We start from the raw sequence: 10,564 nt of genomic DNA on the forward strand, positions 1-10,564 counted from the left end.
TTAAAAACTCTAAAGCGCGACTGAGGAAGTAGGGAGCGGCTCACACCATCGTCAACAAGTGACAAGAGGCGCCCGCCGGCAACACCGTGACGTTGTGTGACGTAGACACTCCGGAGAGGAGGACGTGAACACGCCTTAAGCCAACACCCTCTAAAGAATCTTGAGCTCCTCCTCCCTACGTCAGCCAACCCGCGTTTCTGGACCAATTGGAGTGCACGAATCCCACCGTTTAAACCATCCCTCGCCTGATCGCTTCTCAGACCTCCGGAGAAATTCGGTGTGGGTGCCACGCGTCAGTAGCTTGGTCGCTTGCAGCTGAGAAGCACGTGCACCTTTGTGTTCAGTATGGCGGGTTATGTTAAGCCTCGCAAGAATCCCAAGTCCAAGCAGGATCGTGCGGAGGCGTCCCTCGAAGTGCCGCTGAAGCACCCGCTGGAACATCGCTGGAGCCTGTGGTACTACAAGAACGAGAAAAGCCGCAGCTGGGAGGAAAACCTCGTGGAGATCTCCTCGTTCGACACGGTAGAGGACTTCTGGGCCCTCTACCACCACGTGGAACTGCCCGGCAATCTACGCTCCGGGTGCGACTACTCGATTTTCAAGTCCGGCATCAAGCCCATGTGGGAAGACTCCCGCAACAAGCGAGGCGGCCGTTGGCTCATCAACCTGAACAAGAACCAAGGGCCACAGTGCCTCAACAACAGCTGGCTCGAAGTTCTGCTGTGCCTGATCGGGGAAGGCTTCGGCGAGTTCAGCAATGGTGTGTGCGGCGCTGTGGTCCAGGCCCGGACAAAGCTCGACAAGATCTCTTTATGGACCACCGACGCAAACGAAGCCGACGGGAATATCCACATTGGAAAGACTGTGAAAGAAAGGCTGAACCTGCCCCCACGGTACGCCCTCCGGTACCACAGCCATGCCGACACCCAAACTAAGTCCGGATCGACGGCGCGAGCTAGGTATGAAGTTTACTAAGTCAGGAGCAGTTGCGGAACGGGAAGCTGCTTTAAACGAAGCCACGCCGACATATGGCGACCTTCAAACTCAGAGTGACCTCACGCAGTGGGAATTTTTTGGACAGGTAAAGTGAACGGGCTGTTAAGAACGGTGACCGAGTTGTCCACGCTGACGCATGCAACGCACATCTCTCACTGCCACCACGTTGCTCATTGCATGATTATTACTTTGATAGCAGTATTATTTGTAGAGACCGTTGTGCAATGCAAACGAGAGTGTGTTACAGTTAACACAAGGCGTCTTTGGCTGCGATCTACATTGCCTTTTTTCTAGTTCTTTGTTGCTGAGATGAGTCACGCTATGATTGTGCGTTGAGGTGCCACTGTTTGTAGATAGCTCTTGTATATAAAACATCGCATCCATGTAATAAATACCATGTTGAAAAAGAAAAGCGGCGAGAGTCTAAATCTCTCGCGCAGTGGCCAACGAAACTGATCTGTTCGCGCCACCGCGGGTTCGAATCCTAGTCGCGGATATTCATTTTTAGCTCTTTATTTCACTTGGCACAAATATTGAAAGATCTTGGTGGGGGTTTATCCATGGCACCAGAGCTTTCGCACTAATCACTCTTGGTTTTTGCTTGAATGGGCTGTTGTCTGAATTGATGACGCGGTGAGTTGCAGGCCACAGACTTATTGCGGCCGGCTTTCCCAGTGGTGTTTGTTTCTTTCAACTCTGTTGCGAATTTACCGCGGCTCCCCCCCTCTCCCCTCCTGTGGTGTGAGGCATCACTTTCAACCTGCAGTCACTGGCTTTATCTGAACCAGTCGACGCCGCCTCGACCGGTTTTGGCGCGCTCCCTCCGCCATTGTGCTGGCCACCTTGCCTCGCGGGTACACGTGACCTGAAGCTGCGTTCGTTGCGGCTTTCGTCGAAGTGGAATGCCTGGATGTTGTCTTCCTGAGCGCTCCAAACATTCCAGAAAATGTTTGCAGGAAGTTTCTTTTTTACAAGATGCGCGAAAAGAAGACTTCCTGGGCAGCTGCGAGTCAAGCGTGAGGAGTGGCAACCGACCAACTTGTGTGTTTGCAGCGTAAGCGCCGCATGTAGGCTCGGTGCTATGTTCATTGAGATTTATCGATATTGCCTGTGGGCATGTAAATGTCGTCATGTAAATGTCACATGTCTTATCTACACTATTAGCCTCGCTCGGCGTAAAAAATGGCTGCCCGAAAAAAATAGCAAAGTAATTTGGCGATTCCCTGCCGCATGCTTGTATGCTTCTGAGCTTGTACAGTACAATGTTTACGCTCGATAAAGTGGCAATTAATATGCTTCTGGCCCGCTGCTTTTTACATGCACGCGAAATTTGGTAGCTTGCGCTGCCTATCATCCCGACGCATCTTCCTACTACGACGCATTAGTCAGTGAATTAGATAAAAAGGTTATATTGTTATGTGCAGTTTCAGACGATAATTCTCCTGATAGTTTGACATTTACTTTGGGGGGGGGGGGGGGGGGGGGACGAGTGGGATGATAAAAGCGTGTCATTGACGAAGGGATGCTATAAGATTAGAGATGAAATGGGGGAAGGGTGAATTTGGTGAGATAAAGGTAGTCACACTAGACAGTTTAAAAGGGAAAAAGTTAACAAGGGGGACATCACATGTGCTAGGTGGCGTAAGCTGCCGACCGATACAAAGGGTACAGAAATTACCATGTATTCGTCCGTACTATGTTCTTTTTTGTATGCCGTCTTGATTGTTCTCATTTCTGTCCTCAAACGCAGAATGAGCTTTCGCAACGGGAGTTTTTGAACGCAAATAAATTGAAGAGGCCGTCACGAACGGTGACCCAGATCTGTGTGTTCCATTTTTTTTTTTGTATGCGTTACTGTTGAACACTGCCCTCAAATAAACTTTTTTTTAATTTTTTATTATCACGGCCGCAGATCGGCTTCCCGAGTGACGTTTGTTTCTTTCAACTCCACTGCGAATTAGGGGCTCCGAAGACGGCAAACAAAACGTGATGTCATGGGCGCCATTTTGTTTTTGAGCGCATAGCGTCAGCAGTACAGTGCAGAGAGACTTGGTCGACCGTGGAGAGTATAACCAGCACACATACCGTACGTGAAAGGCGTGAGCGAGACGCTGGCCCGCATTCTCGGTACAGAAGGAGTGCTAACAACGCACAAACCGGCTGCCACCACAGAACGCCTTCTTCCCCGCCCGAAAGACTGTCACCCTGAAGAAAGGGCCCGAGGCGTTGTATACAAAAACCCCTGCTCGGTCTGCCCGGCCTCGTAGGTAGGGGAGACGAAGAACTGCGCGGAAGGAATGAGACATCTCAAAGGGGACGTCCGGCAAATGAACTGTCAACGCAGCGCTGTGGCCGAACACTGCGAGACACGCGACCACCGGATTGACTTTGACGGCGCTATTGTACTGGAAACCGAGACTAACCCGCGCAGGAGGCGGCTACTCGAGTCCAACAGACACGGAAGAATGTTAATCGCTCCCTGGGGACACTTCCTTCTACTTACATCCATGGTTTGCGGCCGCTGACCCGGAAGTCTTCCACACGATGGCTTAAAAAACCAAGCTGCGCCTCGCCGGTAGTATGCTTGGTCATTTCCTGTCCTTTCTTGCTGTCGCTGTATACTTCTTCTCACTATCCTTTTCATTTCTACCGGCTGCAGTTGGGGTGCTTAAGATATTAGATTGCAATTGTTGCGGCCCGCAACACTTTTTCTTCACCTTTCTATTATTTTTTTGAATAAACCACCATCACACCAGGAAGAAGGAACCGAGCCGGTCCCGAAAATTCGTGTTTTTTCAATATTAACTTCGTTGGCGTCAGTAATCTTTCTCCTGAATTAGTTTTCCCAACCAGACCGACTTCTGTCAAATGTTTTCGTTTGATTCTAAGTGCAGTCTAGAGTCGACAAATCGGAGTGTCCCACCTTTTTGAAGTTCTGTCGTAAAAGTCAGTCCTAGTGCGCTTTCTTTCAAAATCTTCAATACGTCTATTAGTCTTTGGGTGATGTTCACCCAGTGGCTGATAGACCTATTGAAGGTCTTCACTATTGAAGAGAGAAGGCGCGCACTTGAATGCAAGTTTAAAATTAACAAGCAAAATGACTCGAAATACTTAGCAGAGTGGATGTAATTTTTTTTTGAAGCTCGAGGAAAACATGCATATGCCACCGCTCTCTTGACACGTCCGTCACCTTTCCAAATGGTCCGAAAGCAAGGCGCACATCTTCGTCTGGAACACTCTGAAGCAGCCAGTGCAGCCTTCATTCATCGTACGCCCTGGATAGCGGCGTCGATTACAAGGCACCGGGCACTTTTCACTTGCAGCTTACCGACGCTGAGTCTTCTTCAGCGTTTCGCCGTCTTTGAATGCCCCGTGGCCGCAGCGATCTGCTCCGGCGGCGGCGCGCGCCACGAAACATGATTCATGCGACACGCCCCTAGGGCGACCACTTCCTGCAACAGCGATAGGTGAGCGAGCGCGCGTCGAAAATCTTCCACCGGTATGGGCGGACCCTGACAGCACAGTGCAAAAATATGACGTTCACAACCAAAGGCCGGGTAGGCAGACTCGGCAGTACACCCTAGTACTCGGATACTGACAACAAAGCAGAAGCAGAAGACCTGTTTCCGCGGCCGGGCATGGCCCCTGTAACCGCTCCAACGGAGCTCGTCATCGCACGTCCGTCACGCTCGGTGGCCGGAAGTCGAATCCTGCACTAGGCTGTCACCTTTTTTGCCTTCAACATTGCATTTATTAAATGTTGCGATATTGTATGAACATGAGCTATCTACAAACAGTGGCACATCAACACACAAGCAGGAGAAATGAGGCAATACAGAGCACATGGTGAATACATAACACGGCACATCTACGCAATAAGGAACTCAAAAGAGGCAATGAACAACACAGCACTAAGACTGAGCACCACTCGGGCTCATACTCACACACGCCTCGTGTTAACTGCGACGCGCCCTCTCGCTGTGAGATGCAAATCGTGCGCTTCAACTAATACTTATATCAAACTAATAAACCTCCGAATTATAAACCGCCCGCCACTTTTTTTAGAACTTTGTTCAGCGGCCACGCACAGAAGAAAAAAAATGAAACACCCCCACTAATCTCGGTCACCGTTCCTAACGGCCCGCACACCTTATCTCAGTCCTCCCACTGCGAAAGTTCATCCTGCTTTTGAAGATCGTCATAGGTCGGCGTGACTTCGTTTAAAGCCAGGTTCCCGTTCTGCAACTGCTCCCATGTTAGTCAAACTTCATACCTAGCTTTCGCTGTGGATCCGTACTTGATTTGTGTGTCGGCATGACTATGCTAACGGATGGCGTACCGTGGGGGCAGGTGCTACCTTTCCTTCGCACTCTGTCCAATGTGTATTTGCTCCATCGAAGAAGCGAATAACTATCTCTGGGTAAGTGGACACCTGATTCGCGCTTTAGTGTACATGGCGGCGGTGTCCACCTGCAAAATATTTCATTCCTAGGAATGATAAACCTCCAGCCATTTTTCTTAGAACTTCGCTCAATGGAAACGCACACGAGAAAAAAAATTGAACACGCACACTGATCTCGGTCACCGTTCACTTTACCACGGTCCTAAAAAATCCCACTGCGAAAGTTCATTCCGCGTTTGAAGATCGTCATCCGTCGGCGTGGCTTCGTTGAAAGCTAGGCTGCCGTTCTGAAACTGCTCCTGAGTGAGTCAAACCTCGTACCTAGCTCTAGCAGTGGAACCGTGCTTGGTTTGGGTGTCGGCATGGCTGTGGTACCGGACGACGTACCGTGGGGGCAGGTTCAGCCTTTCCTTCACAGTCTTTCCAACGTGTATGTTCCCGTCGGCTTGGTTGACATCGGCAGTCCACAAACAAATCTTGTCGAGTTTGGTGCGGACCTGGACCGCAGCCACGCACACGTCATCGCTGAATTCGTCGAAGCCTTCCCCGATCAGGCACAGCAGAACTTCGAGCCAGCTGTTGTTGAGGCACTGTGGCACTTGGTTCTTGCTCAGGTTGAAGAGCCAGAGACCGCCTGGCTTGTTGCCGGAGTCTTCCCACATGGGCTTGATGCCGGTCTTGAAAAGCGAGTAGTCGCACCCGGAGCGCAGATTGCCGGGCAGTTCCACGTGGTGGTAGAGGGCCCAGAAGTCCTCGACTGTGTCGAACGAGATTTTCCTCCCAGCTGCGGCTTTTGTCGTTCTTGTAGTACCACAGGCTCCAGCGATGTTCCAGCGGATGCTTCAGCGGCACTTCGAACGAGCCTTCGCACGATCCTGCTTGGACTGGCGATTCTAGCAAGGCTTGACAAAACTCGCGATACTGAACACAAAGGTGCACGTGCCGCAAGCGACCAAGCAACTAATCCGTGGCACCCACACCGAATTTCTCCGGATAACTGAGAAGCGATCAGCTGAGGGCTGCTTTAAACGGTGGAAATTTTCGAATCTGGCACTCCAATTGGTCCAAAAACACGGGTTGGCTGACACAGGGCGGGGGAGGTTACCGCCACTGTCCAATACGGTCTGTATGACCACACTTCTTAACTTTACGAGGCGTGTTCACGTCCTCCTCTCCAGACTGCCTACGTCATACTACATCACGCTGTTGTCGACGGGCGCCCCCGAGCCTTCTTGTTGACAGTGGGTTGGGTCAGGACTAGTTTGCCATCCGCCGCTCCCAGCTTTTCGCGCTCTTTTCGTAATCGATGGTCAGGTGTCTTGTTTTACTGTTCTTTCGTGCACGTTTGTGTCTGTAGATCAAAGTGCGAGTTGCGGAAACGTTGCCTGAAACAGTCATGTGGTGTTCAGAAAAAGCAAACGCCTCACTTGATGCAACATGGAACGGTGTTGTGTTCCGGTATGCCGCGGCAATTATGACAGTGGTCTCAAAGTGCACGTTTCAGCGGTCTCCAATGGTCTCCTCGATTTGGCTGCACTTTCTGCACCAGTTCAGGCGGTGCTGCACTCGCGTCCTCGATTTGCCAGTGCAGCTATCGCCACCTGCACTTGGGCACTCGATTTGACGTAGTGCTGCACGAGTTCTTCCGAGTTCTGCTGCACTTTTGCACTAGCCTACCGGCGAGTTCTCTTCTCGTGCAAGAAGTGCAAGGTGCTTGGCGCGCTCCGTAGCAGACGGCTCCGTGGCCATGCTTGTTTTAGTGAGCGGCGTTAAGATCATGGTTGAGACGGCTGCATAGCCGTGCTACACTCGGCATCTGCACCGTGCCCTCACTAAACAGCTGAAATGACAGTGCGCGCACGTGCGTGCGTGTATGCGCGCGTGTGTGCGCGGGTCTGTACGTGCGTAAGCGACTGGCTGGCATGGCGCAGTGCGTATGGGTTCTCATCTTTCTGCCCAACCTCGCATGTTGCTTTACACCATCTCTATTTTGTGTGTAAATATTATTATTACTCGCTACACGATGGAGCATTTGCATAAGAGGCAGATGGTGAGATGTTTTTTAATACGTGGATGATCGCAACGTATTTGTACGCTTGCAGCAGCGATCGACTGGCCGACTGGCATTGAGGTCGCCGTCAGCCCACACCTTCGCCTGACAGTTAGTCTCCGATAGTCGCTCCGCCGTCACCGGCCGCCGACAGTGAACGCGAGTTGTTGAGTTCAGATATAGTCCTAGTTATAAGGCAACTCTTTCCTTCTGTAATTGCGGCAGTCACTTTCCGATAGAACGACAACAGCCCGGATCACGTGTATGAACTCTCAAAGGTCGTCTCGAGCGCCGCAAGTCTGAGTAACCTCTCGAATTCAAAGTTTGTTGCCTCTTCAAAGTACCCGTTGAATCGGTGACGATCGACCGGCCTGTGCAACTTTGCACAATTGCAACGGAAAGGACGGTGTCAAATTCTTCACCACTTTTGGAATTAACAAATTTTTGAGCCACTCCACGAGATGCGCCACTTCGAAGAAATGCGCAGTGTTCAATAGAGCTAGCACAATCCCGCACATATGTCAAACCACGCGACGAACACCGACACACGGCCGCAGCAGAACGTTTCTGCACTTTCGCACTCGATTTGGCCGCTGCACCGACAGCACTAGTGTCAGGCTGCACTCGCGCCGCAAGAACTGGCACTGCACTGGCACGGCACTTTTGTGAACTAGTGCAGAAAGTGCAGCCAAATCGAGGAGACCTCAAGAGCGAAGGCTGGAGGCAGTCCTGGATCACAGCCATTCCGCGCATGGACTTCACACCCAGCGTACACTGCAAGGAGAGGAGTGGAAATTTGTCCTTACGTGGTGCATGACATGACATGTAACTCTTGGAGCGATTGAGTATCGTTTGTGTTGAAACGTCTGGTAGTTTGATTGCGCTTCATGGAGGAAAGTGCGATGCAAACGAGCATTAATATTCAGGATAGTGTCAAACTGCATCATAATAGATGTTTCATGGAGCCGCCGCGGTGGCTCAGTGGCTATGGTGCTCGGCTGCTGACCCAAAAGACGCGGGTTCGATCCCGGCCGCGGCGGCTGGAATTTCTTTGGAGGAGAAATTCTAGAGGCCCGTGTACTGTGCGATGTCAGTGCACGTTAAAGAACCCCAGGTGGTCGAAATTTCCGGAGCCCTCCACTACGGCGTCTCTCATAGCCTTAGTCGCTTTGGGACGTTAAACCCCATAAACCAACCAACCAACCAGATGTTTCATGGAATATTAGGTGCATCTGTGGACACAAGGAAGGTAGTCGGGACTGAGGTAGGCGCTCAGTCCCGTCCACTTAGGTGGGAAACAGCGCACAAAACAAAAACAATCAAATACGTGAAGAAGGTGACACACACTCGCGCTGACTAACAACTGATCGCTTTTATTGGAGCGCTTTCAAAGTAAACAGCGCAACTAAAACGAAGGACCAAGAAAAAGAGAGACACGAACACGCGCTGACTTACAAGTGACTGTTTGAATCGGAAAACCACATATAAATAATCTCTAATCGCTGCGTCACAGCCTCACGTCGTCGTCGCAAACTACTAACATAAAAAAAAAGAAAAAACCCTTGGCGAAAAGTAAGCATCTATAGGCTCCCACACTTTTCCACCAGATATATCTCGCGCTTAGACAAGGCCATCGAAGTGCTGCTCACACATGAGTCAACTTCTGTGCAGATATGATACGCCTCTACTACTTCCCGTACCAGTTGTTCTTTGTGGCGATACAGCACAGCAGTGTTGTCAAAGTACGGAGTGCATGTATCGCCACAAAGAACAACTGGTACGGGAAGTAGTAGAGGCGTATCATATCTGCACAGAAGTTGACTCATGTATGAGCAGCACTTCGATAGCCTTGTCTAAGCGCGAGATATATCTGTTGGAAAAGCGTGGGAACCTGTAGGTGCTTACCTTTCGCCAAGGGTTTTTTTCTTTCTTTTTATGTTAGTAGTTTGCGATGACGACGTGAGGCTGTGACGCAGCGATTAGAGATTATTTATATGTGGTTTTCCGATTAAAACAGTCAGTTGTAAGTCAGCGCGTGTTCGTGTCTCTCTTTTTCTTGGTCCTTCGTTTTAGTTGCGCTGTTTTCGTTCCTTAAAGATGCAATACCAACTCGCCCACTATGCTATGTTGCTTTCAAAGTGTTCAGCATTTCGGCTCAAACAGAGACCACAGGGTAGCTGATGATAGTGTGCATTTTTCAATAAATAATTCAACATCGGAACTTGCCTGGACTGCCCGGAATCGGTGAAAAACTGGAGTCGTCATCGAGGCGAGCGGGGACCCCGATTTGAGAGGCTGCGCTATCTGGCGAACTGCGAGGCAACCATTATCCCTGCTCGGAGCTGCGGTAGGTCTCGCAGTAGGCGCAGCCAGAGGGCGCGGCCTGTTAAATCTGCTCCAGTCGCCTAGATGAACGTTCTCCCAGCAGACTACTGCAGTTATTCGCCGATTCCGGAGAATTCGGTCAAGTTCCGATGTTTTGAATTATTTATTGAAAACCGCACATTTTTTTAAGCTACCCTACGGTCTGTGCTTGAGCCCAAACAGGCAAGTCGTTCAATCAGGAGCATTTTTTACAACCCAGGCAGATAAATACGGATAGCTGGAAAGAAAAGAAAGATGGCGCGAAAGATACACGAACGAAGCAAAAACATATCACACAGTCACCACTTCTCGAAAGGATAACAGAGTGGGTAACAGTGACGGGTCAAATATCTCTCTTGTGCATGCGTCACTGTAGCTTCTTATAGTATCATTTTGGTCTTGTTAAGGAATGGCTAGCAGCCTTCGCAATAGCGACAATGAATTACCGAATTGATTTCAGTCGTTCCTTCTAAGGTTCGAGCGTGCTCACTCTGGCGTTCGTTTAAACAGCGGCCGGTCCGACCTACGTAGCAACGTCCACACCATAGCGGTATCTTGTATACCACGTTGCGTCGGCAATCAACATGGCGGATAGCATGCTGTATGATGCAGCTTGCCCTAGTTCTCCCGCGGGCATTTACTTTTTTTGCAAATACCTCCGAGCTTCTTCTCTGGTGCGTAGAAGAATACACATGCTCCTGCTTTTTCGGCAATCTTCTCAAGATTGCCGGCTGCTGACCTTAAAAGGAACG

At 50.3% G+C, this 10,564-nt stretch overlaps 2 pseudogenes; one reads left to right on the top strand and one right to left on the bottom strand.

Annotated features, from left to right (window-relative positions):
• The first annotated feature begins 345 nt into the window (after positions 1-345).
• Positions 346-975, top strand: LOC149330303 (eukaryotic translation initiation factor 4E-1A pseudogene; annotated as a pseudogene).
• Positions 976-5,706: 4,731 nt separating this feature from the next.
• LOC149330304 (eukaryotic translation initiation factor 4E-1A pseudogene) lies at positions 5,707-6,340 on the bottom strand (annotated as a pseudogene).
• Positions 6,341-10,564: the final 4,224 nt, after the last annotated feature.

This window comes from Amblyomma mixtum, chromosome 9 (assembly GCF_055824585.1).
Source record: "Amblyomma mixtum isolate Tamu chromosome 9, ASM5582458v1, whole genome shotgun sequence".
NCBI lineage: Eukaryota > Metazoa > Arthropoda > Arachnida > Ixodida > Ixodidae > Amblyomma > Amblyomma mixtum.